Raw genomic sequence first — 15,492 nt, 5'->3', positions numbered from 1 at the left:
CCTGTGTTGGTGAACTGGTCTAAATCATTCTTAAAAGACAAACAAACCAACCTGATGGGTGATGTTTACACTATACATCTTCACTTCTCTGAAGTACCATGAAATAATGTATATTTATCTTTGATTACATAGTACAAAAGAAATAAAACAACCTAACAAAAAAACCCAGCTGAAATTGGATTAGAAACTTCTGCTGAAAAACAATTTATTGCATAACAACTCTGACAGCCTGAGTTTCTGGCCACCGACGGAGCCTTTATAAAAATCTGCTGGGCAGCTGCCAAATCAGCTCTTTGAGTCTTGGCATGTCCGACATCTGAGACAGTAGTCAAGGCAGCCACATGTCCCGTGCCATCCACAGCCCCGTGCTTTTACTGTTAAATGGTACCGTCAAAGAACAGAGTAGTATGTACCATTAAACACATAAAGGTTAAAAAAATCTCCTGCAGCTGTGGATCTGACAACTCTGATCATGCTGCAGAAGACCAAAAGCCACAACAGGATTTCTTCTTTTTCACGATCTGGTATTAATTTGAACATAAAAGTAGCTTAAGAAGAGGGGGAAAAGAGAAGGAAGAAAGGTAGCAAGCTCCAAGAAATGTCTACACTCCCAGCTGAAAATCACTGCCATTTATAAATTTCACATTCCAAATACTCTTACTGTCTCCAGTCCTAATTAAAACTCTCCACCAAGTACATTTCAGATAGACACATAAAACCCAGTACGCAAAGAGTATTCAACAGCTCAAGATAATGAAATTCAAATATATTCTTTCTAATTAATTTCATTTTGATTCAGTTTGTATTTTTATAAAGGTGTTCAAGCTCCAGAATGCAGTCACATAAATGCAGTCCAATAAAAAGCATTTTCTGCATTTAAATGTCTGCTAATAAGACCTACAGATGTATGGTTAATCCAATCCTGCTGCATATTGCTAATGATCTTAAGACTTTTTTCCACCCTCAACCAGAAAGCCTCATCCTCAACTTGAAAAATACTAACCACTTTTGCGTGCCAAAATAGTGTATAGGTAGTAGGGAAGAGAGAAAGATAAAACTTGTGTGTTATAAATCTGCCTTCTGTATTTAGACAGGAATTTAAAAATATCTAATTTTTTGGTGTCTCTCAGTGTCTGAAAGGTTGGTCAGTGGTATCAATATTTTAGAGAAGGTGAAGAGAAGGTGAAGAGAAGGTGAAGAGAAGGTGAAGATGTGTTCAGCATCTATCCTCACATGTACAACACGACACGAGTGCTTACACCATTTCTTTCATAGGACTGTGTTACCCAGATGCTCGAGCCTTGCCTATAACACAGGAAAAGATCTGCCCATCTATCTGCTTTCTAGGACTATAGTAGTGTGTGTATATATATATATGTGTATACATACAACTCAGCAAAAATGTGCATCTGTGAATACAGAACTCAGATTGCCCCCTAACTGACGTAAGTACACCAGCCCACAGCCTGTGTAGTTTGGCTACATCGTTTAATACAGCTATGCCCACCAGGAACACCATGCCTTCTAGGCTTGTGGCTGAGGGTGGAGGTCCCCTTGAAAATCTGGGAAGGACACCATATCCCTGCTGGATGACCCTGTACTCACCCCCATTTAAACCTTTCCAGAATGAATGGATTTCACTAGTTTAAAGGAATCAAAGGGGAAGTTTTGGCTCACGTGACTCCCTTTGATGGTACTGTAGCAGCTCATGCCTACATGAGCAGCTCCGCCACCAAAGCCCTGCAAGAAGACCATGGCCAGTAGTGAAGAGTGTGGCATTGTCAAAGCTGGGGTGTGGCAAACTCTACCCACAAAGTAAACTTGCTCTGTCATGGACCTGTAAAATTGCATAAATGTGACCCAAAGCAGGTCTGGGTGATGCAAGGAGTCCCTTGTCTTAGCTTCAAAATGCTTAACTTTATTTCTTGCACTTTCATGTCAGTCTATAGGATGTCTATATTTCAGGCAACCATCAGGTTTAAAAACAGATTGAAAGAAAAAAAAAAAAAAACCTGGTCAATCTTTAACCCAGGAAGGGGTAATGACAGTCAAATATGCTAAACCTATTGCTGGGTAGCCTCAGGATACTGGCGCCTGAATCAAATTTACTGAGCTTGATGGGGAACCAAATCAGTTGAATTGACACAGGCTCCTGGGATGGACACACCGGTATTGCACTAAAAGTGCGACATGCTGATTTTGTTTGATGTACTACCCAAAAACGGAGATTTCCATCAGAATCATTTTGTCCTTGTTTACATTCCCAACTGGAAGAACATCTTTTAAAGCTAGGAGGGAAGTATCCATTGAAGCTGGGAGATGTAAACTAAACCTATACTCTTTGGTTTTAAGCCAATTAAAGGAAACATTTGAGGAGACTCAAAAGCTACTCTAAATGTATTTTCAGGTCAGTGTAGCTACATCAGTAAATTTTCTGCACAAAGATAAGCTATATAAGCAGTGGATACCTACACTCTAAGGCTTTGACAAGCTCACTCTTCAGTATTAAATACATCTGACTTCCAAATATTACCCAGCATACAAGAATTAAAGACTGAGCAACACCAAAGCACTGCTTTGCCACTCGCAAGCTCCATGAGACCTGTTTGGGTTGGCATTCAATCCCCTCATCCCTCCTCCACTCCCTGATCAATGGCAACAGTCAAACATTACTGGAGATATTAGAAGTACATCAAAGACAACCATTAAGCTTTTAAGTGCACTAATTGACATTTTAGCACTTACAAATCCATCTATGTGTTCTATCACTCAATTTAAAAGACCTGATACTCTGCCTGGTAAGAGTTCCCTGTGTTTTTAGAGGGTAGAGGGGGACGTTCAAAGCTGTTTTTTTTTCCCTCAGACAGGATTTTAGAGAATTCAAATTACAAATATAATGCACTTCAAAAAGTAACACATTTCACAAATTTAAGAGCTCTTCCATAAAAGCTGTAAATGGCATCACAGCTATAACTCACAGGCTTCTAAGCTCCAATGAATTCTGCAGCTGTTGCAGCACGTTGAAGCCAAATCATTGTTACCTTCACACCACCACAACTGAAAACCCCAGCTATGATATTACTAACTGCATGGTGCTACATGAAAAAGAGGAGGGAAAAAAGGAACCCCTGCGTGATTTTGCAGCTCCTTCTTTCTTCCTTCACAAAGCCAGCGTAAAACAGATGCTAAAACCATGAGGGACTGCTTTCGGTTTTCCTACAACGACTATCCCGCAACAGGATCCAGGGAAGCATTTCAGAACAAGCGTCCCCAGGGATGCTGTAACAAGAGGATGCAGCACTCCCCTCCCCAGGTATGGTGACTTACAGCAGACAAGCCCCTACCCACGGCCAAGCCCAGCCTCTGATTACTGAGGAGCATCTCAATGACAGCAGGTCTGGACCCTTCTTCCATTACTGTCACATACCAACATGTTCACCTTCTGTTCTGTTAGAGAAATTCTCATTCAGTCCCAATATTTAAGGCAACAAGAAAGATCAAATTAAACTCCCAGGGTTTCAAGCCGTTCAGTTCATTGCTAGATCTATTTTAGGGTCTGAGGCTGCCAGCCACCCCCACAGAATCTGCGCGCTAAACAAGGCTTTTGACAGGCTTGTTTATACCTTCCGCAGCAATCAAAGGCAAAACATTACAAATCAAAGAACCAGGAGACAAATACAGTACTGTGCATAAGAGAAAGCTCAAAAAGCTAGCCAGCAGCAAACCTGCTGCTCACCGAGCCCCGCGGAGCAATACGAGATAACACAGGAAAACAGAAATGGATAGTTAAGTAAGAACAGGCTTGTGCTGTACGTATGCAAACATCTGCAGGCAGGACCTCTGAAGCACGCATCCATCAAAAGAAGCAGATGCAGAATCACAAGCAAAGGAGTAGGGAAGAAAGTATTCATTTTCCCCAAAAGTACCACGGAAGAAGGCTAAAATTTAAGAATCCCAGTTTAAAGACTGCAGGGGTCTTCAGATTTTTACTGGTACCAGAAAAACAACAAAGAAAAGAAAGTAGGCATAGACAATGTAAGGTATTTCTCAGACTGGGATTTAAATGGAAATGGCAAAGGCTGCATTTTGGGGCCTAGACAGTTACACCAAATAAGGAAGTTGCCTCCAATACTTGTCCTTCCATGGAAGGCAAAAATCACATTTTCCGTTCAATTCTTCCCTCTATGGAACATGTGATATGGATGGAGTCCATTTTACTCAATGTCACACTCACTATGAACTGCACAGGCCATACTTCAACAAACCTGCCACATCAGGGAAGCACCTAAGATGTATGTTAAAATTACACCCAGAAGAAATTCAGCAGTACACCTTTGCTACTGTGTTCCTTTAAACCTTTCACCTCTTAAACTGCAAGTTCAATGCCAGATTATAAACATCGTAAAAGCTCATAAAACCCAATCATAAACCTGCCAGCTCATTTCAAGATTATTTGCTCTTAGCCTTGCAAAAACATCATAAGCAGTACAAGAATTGCATCATTTCTCTGCAAACTCTCCAGTCCTTCATCTGCATCAAGCTAAGGGATGGGCAAGTGTTACAGCCTTACCTCAGAGAAAGACCTTAGCAGGTGATTTTCACAACACATCACCTGCCTGCTAAACCATCCACAGCAACATTCCCAGCATCAGCCTCTGATGAAATCACCTGCTACCTCACCTTTCTCTCGAAAAACCTAGCTTTGTGTGTTACCTCCAAACCTGACTGAAACAAGAAAACCTTCTGCAACTGCAGCAGAAGTAAATATTGAGATTTTGAGACAACTCTGTGGGGCCCCATATAGCAATGCCTACCTCCAGCCCTCCCAAAGACTAAGTCAAGCACCACTACAGCTGCCCAGGGAGTGGGCAGAAGCACAGGCTGATATACACCTCCCCACACATCATCAGCATCAGGTGCTGGTTGTTGGCACTAGCCTGCTGTAGGAAAAGAGGGGGTACTTCATTATGTGGGCTGGATTTCCTGCATGAGCAGCCACATCATTTCAACCCTCCCAAGGGAAGGGACTGGGTTTGATGGAAGCTGTCTGTTGCTTCTCTGTGGAAAAGGACTGTTTTAGTAGAATGAAATCATCATGGGGGTCTAGACAGAGCAGCGCTTATCAAAAACAGGTTTCTGCCAAAACACTGCAGGAAGTGGCTCAATCGTATCTAGCAACACCACAGTGATGGTTATGAAGGCCACTTGTGATCAAGTCTGTGATTTGACCGTACCCACAGCACCAACAATAAACTCAACCTGAACTTCACACTTAAAGCACACAACAAACCACTCTGGTTTTCAGCTTTGCTGGCTTGCAGAAGGCAAAACAGGGTACCCAGAAGAGGGAAGGAAAAAAAATTTAAGACTGGATTACAGCAGCCCTATATTTTTAGGTGTGGATCAGCTCTTGCAGTTTCTTGGCAAATGAGGTGGCAACAGATAATCATCGAGTCAAGTTTAGGAGCTGTGTTTCTGTTCATTTTAATTTGCAGTGTATTGAGTCTACTGCTTTGTTAGCTCATTCATGAGTAAGGGTGGAATTCGAGGCTGAATGCAATGATGGACTGGGCAAGGCAGACAGATCGACCCAAAGAGGGAACCTCCTCAGCTACCAGCCTCTGCTCCCTGCAAAACAAAGAGACTTGTTAGAGCCCAGCACCATTCCTGTGATGTTGTAAGAAGGCAAAAGATAAACCGTCTGTAATTTCAGTCCACTGCAATTCCTTATCAAAAGGCCATGACAGATACAAGGAGGAGGAACAGACTAGTGATGATTACACTCCATGTTGTGGGCAGGCAAAGATTTGATAGTTCGATTTTCCTGCCGGAGCAGTCTCTGATGCACTGAGCACATGATCACTTTCCAGTCATGTTACATGAATGCAACACCCTTTAAAAGCAGCAACTCCAACAGGATGCAGGGATGGAGCTATGGGAGAGCCTGATCGTGCTGCCTTGGGAGAGCAGATCGTGCTGAATCCTAATTAAATAACAAAAATTTGTAAAAAAAAGGGAAAAAAAGGCAACTTGCATGCAATGCCTTTGCATCACTGGGTGACCTACTCCTCCCTGTGACTCCTGCATCTCAGCCATTGCAAGTTGCTGCATACAGATGTAGCAGCAATGGTACGGCTTAATCAGTCAATGTTTTCACAACACATATTTCAAATATTAAGCACTTATTGAAGACTTAGAAGTTACTGTGTAAATATTTGTATTATATTATACTGCTAACGCTTCCTCACCAACTGTGGAATTTTAAATCTATCTCGTCTGATAAAGCTTTATTTACATATCACACTGCTCTCGATACTCAACAAAGTGAACAGACTAAATTTACACCAACTCCATTGAAGGACTACTTGTCAGGAAAGAGAAATTCAATGATTTTCTGTCTCTGTTGTGTGACCAAACTAAACACAGGCAGTCACATGGCTTGTTTTGGGTTGACATGAACTGTTTTCACTAGGAAACAATGCTCCCAGGGAAAGCATTGCACAAATGCATCTTGCTCTTAAAATATGACACAATCAGCACAGTCTACACTGAGAGCTACACTCCCAACACAGAGTCTCTGCTCAAAATCTGGGAAGCTGCTGGTGCCCACTGACCTTACATTCACACCACTGCTGCAGTCACTTTAGCACTCTGAGGTGCTCTCAGGATGCTACAAAATCCTCAGGCACCTAAATAGTCCCAGCGTACCAGACCAGAGAAGGATTTCAGCTACCAGTTACACGTGGAGGCAAGCAGAGTTTGTCACTTATTTATTCGGGTCAGATTATCACCTCCCAGTATTTTACATGAGCAGAAGGCCATGAGAAGCTGCTAACATTTAGACAAGAGTTAATGCTTAGCAAAACATAATCAACGCACAACCAACAGCAAATACAAACACCATCATGATTCCCAGAGTACCTTATGTGGAAAAAATAACAGCCACCAAAATGTAGTGAAGTTTTTTTCTATTTCTGAAAAAGATGACAAATTTAAATGGCCTGGTTTTCCACACAAGTTTTAGGAAATACTGTGCAAACCCCTTATCCTGTCCCTTCCCTTCTCCAGCACAAAAAACCCTAAAAACCAAAAGAAAACTTATGGGACTTCATATCAACACCAACAGTTGACATCAAGTTGATCATCACATCATATTTGAAAAATTTGAGTGTCTAAAGCACTCACAGTATTAAAGAAAACCCTGTATTACAATAGTAATCTGTTTACTCACAGAATCTAACTCACAGATTTATTATTTATTTTATATATGAAAGGAATATTTACTCTCTGATGAACTTAGACTTGCACAATCATATGTTAAAAAGGAAAAAAAACTGAGTTGAAGTTGCATGCTACCTTTCGACAGCTCTGCCAGCTGGAAATATGCCATCAATTGTCTGTTCCCTACGTGACTCGAAAGCAGAGGAGTCTGCTTAATAGAAATTCACTCAATTTCACCTTGTTTACTTCAGGTAAAAGAAAACGGCCAGGAAGAAGAGAGAGATTAAATATTTTTCCTTTTATGACTATCCTCCTGTCTTTCCTAGTAACAAGCTTTTAGTTTCAGACCAAATTTATGACATTTCAAATCTAAAGTGTTATGGAAATTGGAAGAACAAAGTAGAAAAGGATATATTAGAAGTATTTTCCTTGGTTTCAAAATCTGAACAGCATCACACTAAGAAAAAACAAGTACCTCCAAGCATTCTGTATGTGTTATTGCCAAGCTATGCATTCAGTCAATATATGTGCATTTCTGTTCTGAAGAAATATGCTCCACTTCCATAGAAAGTCACAAACACACATAAACAAACAGCAGAAAGCAGCAGTTTTTTGTCAGCCTTTTTTCCAAGAAAAACAAAATTCAGTATTTGTCACTTTCGTGCGAGCCTTTACCCTACCTTCTGCTGTGTGCAGGAAAGGACAGAGAGACGCAAACACAGAGAAGTACGACGCGTATTGCCCAGGAGCTGCTGCGTCTCAAGCCTCAGCCGGCAGAGCAGAAGCTCTGTGTGGCTTACAGCCCCCTGACAGTGGGCCAATTCTCCTGCCCCAGCCTAATGCAGATACATAAACAAGGAGCACATTGTACACAGACGTCTGTCTTCTTTTTTTTTCCACCTTACTAGTCAAGAAATGCTACTAATACAACAATTACTTAACCATATAAATCTGAGGTTAAGAAAAAGACCATGCTTTGAGTGACAATATCTACTTTGCCATCACAGAACTAACTCTTTTTTCCCCTACAAATAAATGTTATTATTTGGAAATTGAACCCTGAGTGGTGAACTATTAGCTTTCTTTCTTAGACACTTCAATACGTTAAGTGCTTTGCATTATGGACAGATCAACTGCCCATTCACTAAGGAAGGTTACCAAAGTGATGCTGTAATCTCATTTAGCTCCCTCAGTGTTTACCTTCTACAGCAAGTCTTGGGTAGCAGGGGGAAAAAACAAACCATGGAAGAATAAAGCTGGGACATTTCAAATGTGGAATGAGAAAATATTTACTTCTCAGGTTAGAGATCCTTTTGCTTCAGCTACCTCATCAAAAATGTATGGTGCCAAAAGCATGGGTAGAAAGAGATGTACAGACTGGAAACGTTTTGAAATGTAAATGAAAAAGGCAGCAAATCAAAATGCTGTGAAAGTTACTTAAGAGTTGAACAGTCTAATGCAGCAAACTTCACTGGGTAAAAATCGGGATTCATGACCAAAAAGACATGCAAGACCAAGGCAATGGAAAGGAGGATAAAAAGGATATAAATCAAAAAGATTGAAAGCAATCATTCCATTTGCACCTTTTTTCTGTGTTTCTGGCCTTGTAACACTTGCCAGGGATGGCAATCTGGTAAGATTATCACAAAAACCTCCCTACTTCCTATCATAATAAACACTCTTATTCCTGTTGCAGAATAGGTTCTGAGCTGAAAACTACAGGAACTTGAAAAATGGATAGGGAAAATAAAAAGCTCTAAATTCATTTCCAGAAGGACTGAGAAGGACAGTAGGAGAAAAATAAACAAACAAACACACACACACAGTTACTGGTGCAAAAATAATGTATTTTGCCTCAGTCATCTAAAAAGCATGAAATGCTAATTTTCAAAATACAGTTAATAGAAATAAGACAAAAAATTGGCAGTGACAGAAGGCTGACCAGAGTCTTCACTTTAGCAAGACACCAACCTGAGGAACAATTTTTACCTCTCGACAATATCCAGCCCTTGGTGTACAGTGTGCTATAAATGGAGACCCATTCCTTCCCAGAAGGAAGAGTGGGAAAGCAAGGCTGGGTGAAAGGCCAATGCAGTGCTGGGAAATCCCTGGCATATGTCTGGGTGTGCAGAACTAAGCCTAAAAAACAAAGCAGGCACAGACCTCAAAGTATTCAATACTGCAAAGTTGCACGCAGTACGCAACCATTGAATGCCATGTCCAATTTCACCCACAAATAAATCATTTTTACATGCAGTTTCCAGGAAGTAACACATGCTTGTCTGCTTTTGCTGAAATTAGTCCTTTTCATTGCACTGCAGACATGCATTATTAGAAACGTGGCTAGCCCAGGATAAGCACTCAAGGATGCAGCACCATCTATGATGCAGATGGCACCATGACCTGCTTCCATAATAAATCTTATTTTAATTTAGGAAACAGTTTCAAGATCCTGGGCATGGTAATTACTGTGAGGAGGAGATGCTCAGGGAGAGAGACCTGCAGGCATTGGCACCTGCACAAGAGGACCCTGCACACTGGGTGGGGGGCAAATGGGCCAAGCTCAGGGGGGATCAGTAGCCACCCAGGCAGTGGGATGAGTTCATGACAGACAGTAGCACAGCTGGAGGTAGTTGGCATGACTGCTTATGTTTGTCCATACAGTAGAGTCCTATGGCCAGGGAAGGAAGGAAGGACAGACATGAAAATGGGAATACACAAAAGGCTACCAAACTGTCCTCGGGACAGGGTAAAGAACGTGGTAAAGCTGTAGCCACAGCAGTGGTCCTGGACCAGCATGGGAAGACAATGAACATAGAAGGATACTGAGAAGGAGATTCATGTAAAAAATGTTTTCACCATTTTTTCTCTACAGTGCATCTCAAACACCTCAAATGGGTTCATTCCCTCAAATTTATGTTACGGAATTCCTCTTACATGAAGGAGAGAAAAAGACATGTTTCTGCTTCAGCAAGGTGCCAAACCACCTTGGGACCAGAGCAGTGAATTTTCACTTTTCAGGGAGAGAAACTTGCTTATCCCCTCAAGAAAATGTGTACCTCCACACAGACTCTGCAGCAAGTGGTCTCAAGGGCCACCATGTCCAAAAAGCCACTATGCCCGAGCGCTAGAAATCAATCCCACTGCCCAAGCCCAACACTGCTCCACTCCCAAGCCCAGGTGCGTGGGGCGAGGAGAGGCAGGGCACCCATCCCACTGGGGCACGTACTGTCAGGAAGGGAGGCTCACACAAACCTGCCCAGCACATAGAAGAGCCCGTCTGCAGAGAAGTCCAAACTGGTACAGGGGAAATCAGCCCAGAAAGGAGACAAAATGGCTTCACTTGATTTTTCACTTCATTTTACTCTCCCTCCTATCTCTATTGCTACACATTGGCAATAAAGGGAGTTCAAAAGCAAAATCAATTAGTAAATTGTACCACCATGTCTCCATTTTAGCCAAAACACAATACAGGGTCCAGCTCCTGCATTTAAGAAATAAAAGAGTAATTAAACAGCCACAATTTTATCAGAATCAGGTTTGTGCACTGCTCTGGAAGCATGGGCACTCTCTCATTCACTGTCAGGGAAAAGGTAGGATGATGGTCTCAGAAGAGCTTCCTCAGTTTCCACACCAAGTGAAACACAAGTAAAAACTTCATGTTACAGACTGCGTTCACAGACATTAAATCTAACTTACTCAAACAAGTTGCTTTGTGGGCAGCTGAAATAATGAGATCTGACTGCATGTGGGACTCCTGTGCTCAGCTTCCCCAGCACCACTGTGGTTGCTGCCAGCACACAGCACCCAGTGGCCACCAGCTTTCCTCTTGCTCCTCAGCTCAGCTACACCACTTGCAGGAGTTACCTCTGCGAATCCTATCCCTTTGTGCAATTTCCTGGACATTTGCTGGTAGGTTACAACCAGCTAGTGAAAGGTAGAATGGTAATGGGCAGCATATTAGTCTAGTCCCCATGCATGATGCCCTTTCCCTTCATGGTATCCCTGCCTTGCTGCTCCACGCATTCAGTGTGGTCCAAACCCTCACACTCAACTCCTCAGCCCCTTCACCAGTTCTCCTCCTTGCTAGCAGAGCACACTGGATTTCTGCTCATGTACTTCCAGTCTCCACTGAAAACAACATTCAAGACGTCTGTGAAGCAGCTTACACTTCGTTGTAATTTTCCCAGCTTTTCTTCCAAAGGCTTGGCAGTCATCTACCAGCATTACACCTCCAGGAAGAAGGAGAAAAAAGAGGAAGAGAGGAAAAGCAAGCAATTGCTAGAAAGTTCACAAAACCAACGAAAGTACATCAGCTCATCTGATCGCAGCATTATCTTGCCCCTACAGAATAGACTCTTGGTCAAGCCCAAACTAATCCTACAGCACAACTGCAAACAATACCTGCAACTGTGCACTGCTGCAAATATCTACGTCAGTGATCTTACAATTTTATGAATGAAGAACACAATTTTCCAACAACTTTACCTTCTTTTTGGTGTATATTTGTGTAAATGCAATTTATGGCTGTTGCTTTTTTACTTTCAACTTGTGTAAAGTCCAATTTTCTTTTCCTTCTCAACAAGAGGGGTGAATACAACGTTTAAAATATTCATGCAAGTTTATTAATGCAAAGTGACCTAATCCTACAAATCAAGTACTTTAAAACCAGTTGTCCTTTTTCAAATGCTTCCGGCATATTCCATATCATCTGACTCACTTTTATGGACAAAGTACAAGTATTAGAGGCATCTCAGTCCACCTAAGAGGGCACGTGCTTAGATAGTCCTTAATAAATTGAACTCACTAAAAATCCCTACCACAACAAGGATATCCACTTTAAAATGCATTATAGTCCTGAGGTCAAAGAAACTGGTCAGTTATAGAGGAGGCTCTTATTGTTGAATCTGGATGAAGTGGAAAATTAAATCAAAATACCAGGGTATCTGTAAGGTGGAGTTCATAACATAAATAATATACATAAGGGAACTGATGTCCATTCTGTCCCGTGACAACTATCACAGTCATATTGTTTTTCATAATTTAAGGTTTCAGAGCAGTTGTGACAAGACAGTTTCTGGACAGCATTATCTAAAAAAGTCAACTAACACAAAACTGAAAAATGTGTGTGCAGCACAGATGAAAACAACCTTCTAGAAGGGAATATAAAATAAATGGTTTTCCTCGAACTGTGGTCTCCAAAAGGGAGGATACTTGGGGTTGCTTTCAGTGTACTGATTAGAAGAGTGACAAGTGACATCAGAATTGGTGTGCAGAGCTCATTACCTGCTTCCCAGCACCTACCACAATTCAATATATTTTCACTTCCCATAGGCACCGTGGAAATTCTAAAGGCCTTTGTAACAAACCAGGATTCATCTTTCAGTTATGACAGGTCCAAACAGATTTCATTTCCGCAACACTGGAAATGTAGGGAGGCACATCTCAAGCAGTCATACTCGCAGTTTGACATTCAACAACAAACACTGCAAATTCACCAGGAATTATTTACTAAAAACTCAAGCAAGCAAACAGCCAGCTACCTAAAAATAAGTCTTTTCCGTTCTGTGAAAACACTGTTTTCAAAGGTATACCTTAAATATACAAAAAAAAAAAATTGAAATTATTGCATGAGAATTTAAATCAAGAACCACCATATCTAGCTGAAATCTAAGGTCTTACTTCTGTAAATCAGAAGTCTCTTCCCAATCCTTTTATCAAGAATAAATTATTAAAATAATCTAAAAAATGCCTTTCCCCACCTCCCCTCCCCAATTTAGAATACAGGTAAACAGCACAGCTTAGGCATTAACAGCCTTGAGCAATATTAACAGCAGGATAGCAAGAACAGGAATCAACTGGTTAGTGTGATTAGAGAGAGAAGTAAAATATCTGGGGAAATGAGGGCATCTATCAAGGCCAGAGAGAAGTTAAATATAACCCGTTTCAAGATCTCCTTTCCTTCTGTCCCCAGTTCTCAACCCTTTGCTTCAGCTGATCTCAATCAGCAACAAAGGGGGCTTTGCTGTTTGGTTTTTTGGTTGTTGTTTTTGTTTGGTTTTTTTTAAATAAGGAAGTACTGAAACTGATTTCACGCTGCTACTCCTGACCGAACTCAGAGAAGCTCATGACAAACCTTTTTTTTCCTTTCATGTTGCAAAGTACTTGACTTGTAAGAAAATGCAGACCATCATTCCAATCTAACCTGAGGACTTAGTCTTACATCCATGCAGGGGCTGAGAGCTGAGTCGATTTCTCTTTTAGATACAGAATGAGCTCCCTTCAGACTCCTCTTTCTGTAAGCAACCATCAATTAGAGTCTCATGCTCCCAACTAAAAGAATTTTGAATCAGATCCTTACTCTGTCTGTCTGGTTTTGTAAAGGTTTTTAACGAATTTAAGTAAAAGTGGCATTAAGGATGTGACAGCATGGGCTTCAGCTTTAGCTGCCAAACCACCATGACATGCTTTGGGTGTACCCAAAGGCTCATGTTCCATTTGCTCACACAGGCTCAAACTCACGCTGCTGCACCCTCATCCATTTTATTTTCTTTCTCACATTTACTCCTTTGCTTGTAGGCTGAAGCCAGAGCAGGTAACACCCACCTGAGTTGAAATCACACCTTCCTGTTACTACACAGACACAGGTCATTACAAATGCGATCAAGTCTGGAAATGCAGACACAACAGCTCAACCCCTCACGTAAACAGAACTGTAAATCAGCTCCTATATTCCACCTTGTGTTTGGGAAAATATTTTTTATGATCCCATCTAGGGATTGCTTAGAACAGTGGTTCCATGCAGATTGGGGACTCTCCAGCCCTGGCACAATGGCTGCAGCATGAAGGCTGCTTCTCACAAGCATATGAAAACCAGATGGGCTACAGAGATGCTCAAGATGCACCAAGGTATGCAAGAGAGGAGCTGGAGCCACAGGAGTGGCAAGAAAAATGATGCAGGTAGACACATATCTGCAAATCTGATTAATGCTCCTGCTCCCGTGAACAGCAAGGCAAAGAGATTTCTTACTGTGGAAACAACATGATTAAGAACAAAGGAGGAGCCTGGGAAGTTGAGAATCAATTTAGGGATTTTGCAGTGTGATTATAACAGTCCTCTACCATCTTACTGCTGAATGATCATTGGCACTACTAGAACAGACAGATAAAAACTGAAGTCCATACAGTCCATATAATGAATTTTGTGTCCTTACACTTCAACTCATCTGCAGGTCCTTACACATGGTGTAGAATTAAAAAACTCAAAGACACACCAAGTACCACACACACATTCATCATCTTAATGGCTGGGGGTGGTAGGAGATGTTTTGCACTTTTCTAAAATCGAAGGCATATACATCCAAAAAATGCACAGTATAAAAGGATAGATTCTTTGGAACTCAAAGGCAGATGTCAAAGAGATTTTCATCTGTTGGGGATTTCACTGAGAAGCATAAATAATATTGCCAAAAAGTCAGGAGAAGCAGATATGGTGGTTATATTTAAGTAGTTCAGCAGGAATTCAGGCTGAAGAGAAGCAGGCAAAGTTAAAGAATCATACTACTCTTACTATACACTTGCTACTCGGAAGCAATAAAGCTGACTTTAAAAGAATTTTAAAAGCAGCAATGAATTAAGAGGATATCGAATGCATTTTATCTGCCCAGTAACCAAACTGGCAGGAAACAGCCTGTTACAAATGCTGCATTCAGAAGCTGTTGCAGAAGGCAGCCTGGCCAGCTCTCTTCTCTGCCAGGCAGCTCCAAGGAATATGCACATCTATCCAGGATAGCACACTGACTGCTACACACTGCACCTTAATGATCCCTGAGGATGTTTAACATAATGACATCATATAATAGATCATCATAATATGATATAATATCATCATAATGATATCATACGATACACATCTCATGTGTATCAGTTCAGTTCACATCCCACAGCAGCATTTCCCTAGGTCTGCATGGGAAGCAAGAGAGGCAGGGAGGAGTCCAGCTCAGGAGAAGCTGTTAAAGCTTTTTTTGCCTTGGCAAGTGTGACTTCATCAAGTGAACTTCATTACATATGATTACTGCCACTGGAAATCCCGTGCACTTTAGCACTTATGAGGCCTCTAGGTGTTGGCAAGGAAACACAGAAGGATGCACGAGATTAAAACCAGAGCTGGAAGTTGAAAAGTGCTTTTCTGAGTCCCTTGCATATTTTTCCCCCTTTGTTCAGCTGATCCAGAACTGCTGTCTGCATGGGAGCAAAAAAAAAGTGTTGGCA

General features: G+C 41.5%; 1 protein-coding gene across 4 annotated transcripts in view; it reads right to left on the bottom strand.

Annotated features, from left to right (window-relative positions):
* JARID2 (jumonji and AT-rich interaction domain containing 2) overlaps positions 1-15,492 on the bottom strand; it is a 209,171-nt gene that overhangs the window by 125,388 nt on the left and 68,291 nt on the right. The window contains exon 1 of one of the 4 annotated variants that reach the window (XM_033077256.2): positions 7,902-7,975. The exons of the other annotated variants lie outside the window; for them this stretch is intronic. The gene's annotated coding sequence lies outside the window, so the exon portion shown is untranslated. Of the gene's footprint in view, positions 1-7,901; positions 7,976-15,492 lie in introns of those variants that run through there. 4 annotated transcript variants of the gene reach the window in all.

The sequence above is a fragment of the Catharus ustulatus genome, chromosome 1 (genome assembly GCF_009819885.2).
Source record: "Catharus ustulatus isolate bCatUst1 chromosome 1, bCatUst1.pri.v2, whole genome shotgun sequence".
NCBI classification, from domain to species: domain Eukaryota; kingdom Metazoa; phylum Chordata; class Aves; order Passeriformes; family Turdidae; genus Catharus; species Catharus ustulatus.
This window is presented reverse-complemented; position numbering and strand designations above follow the sequence as displayed.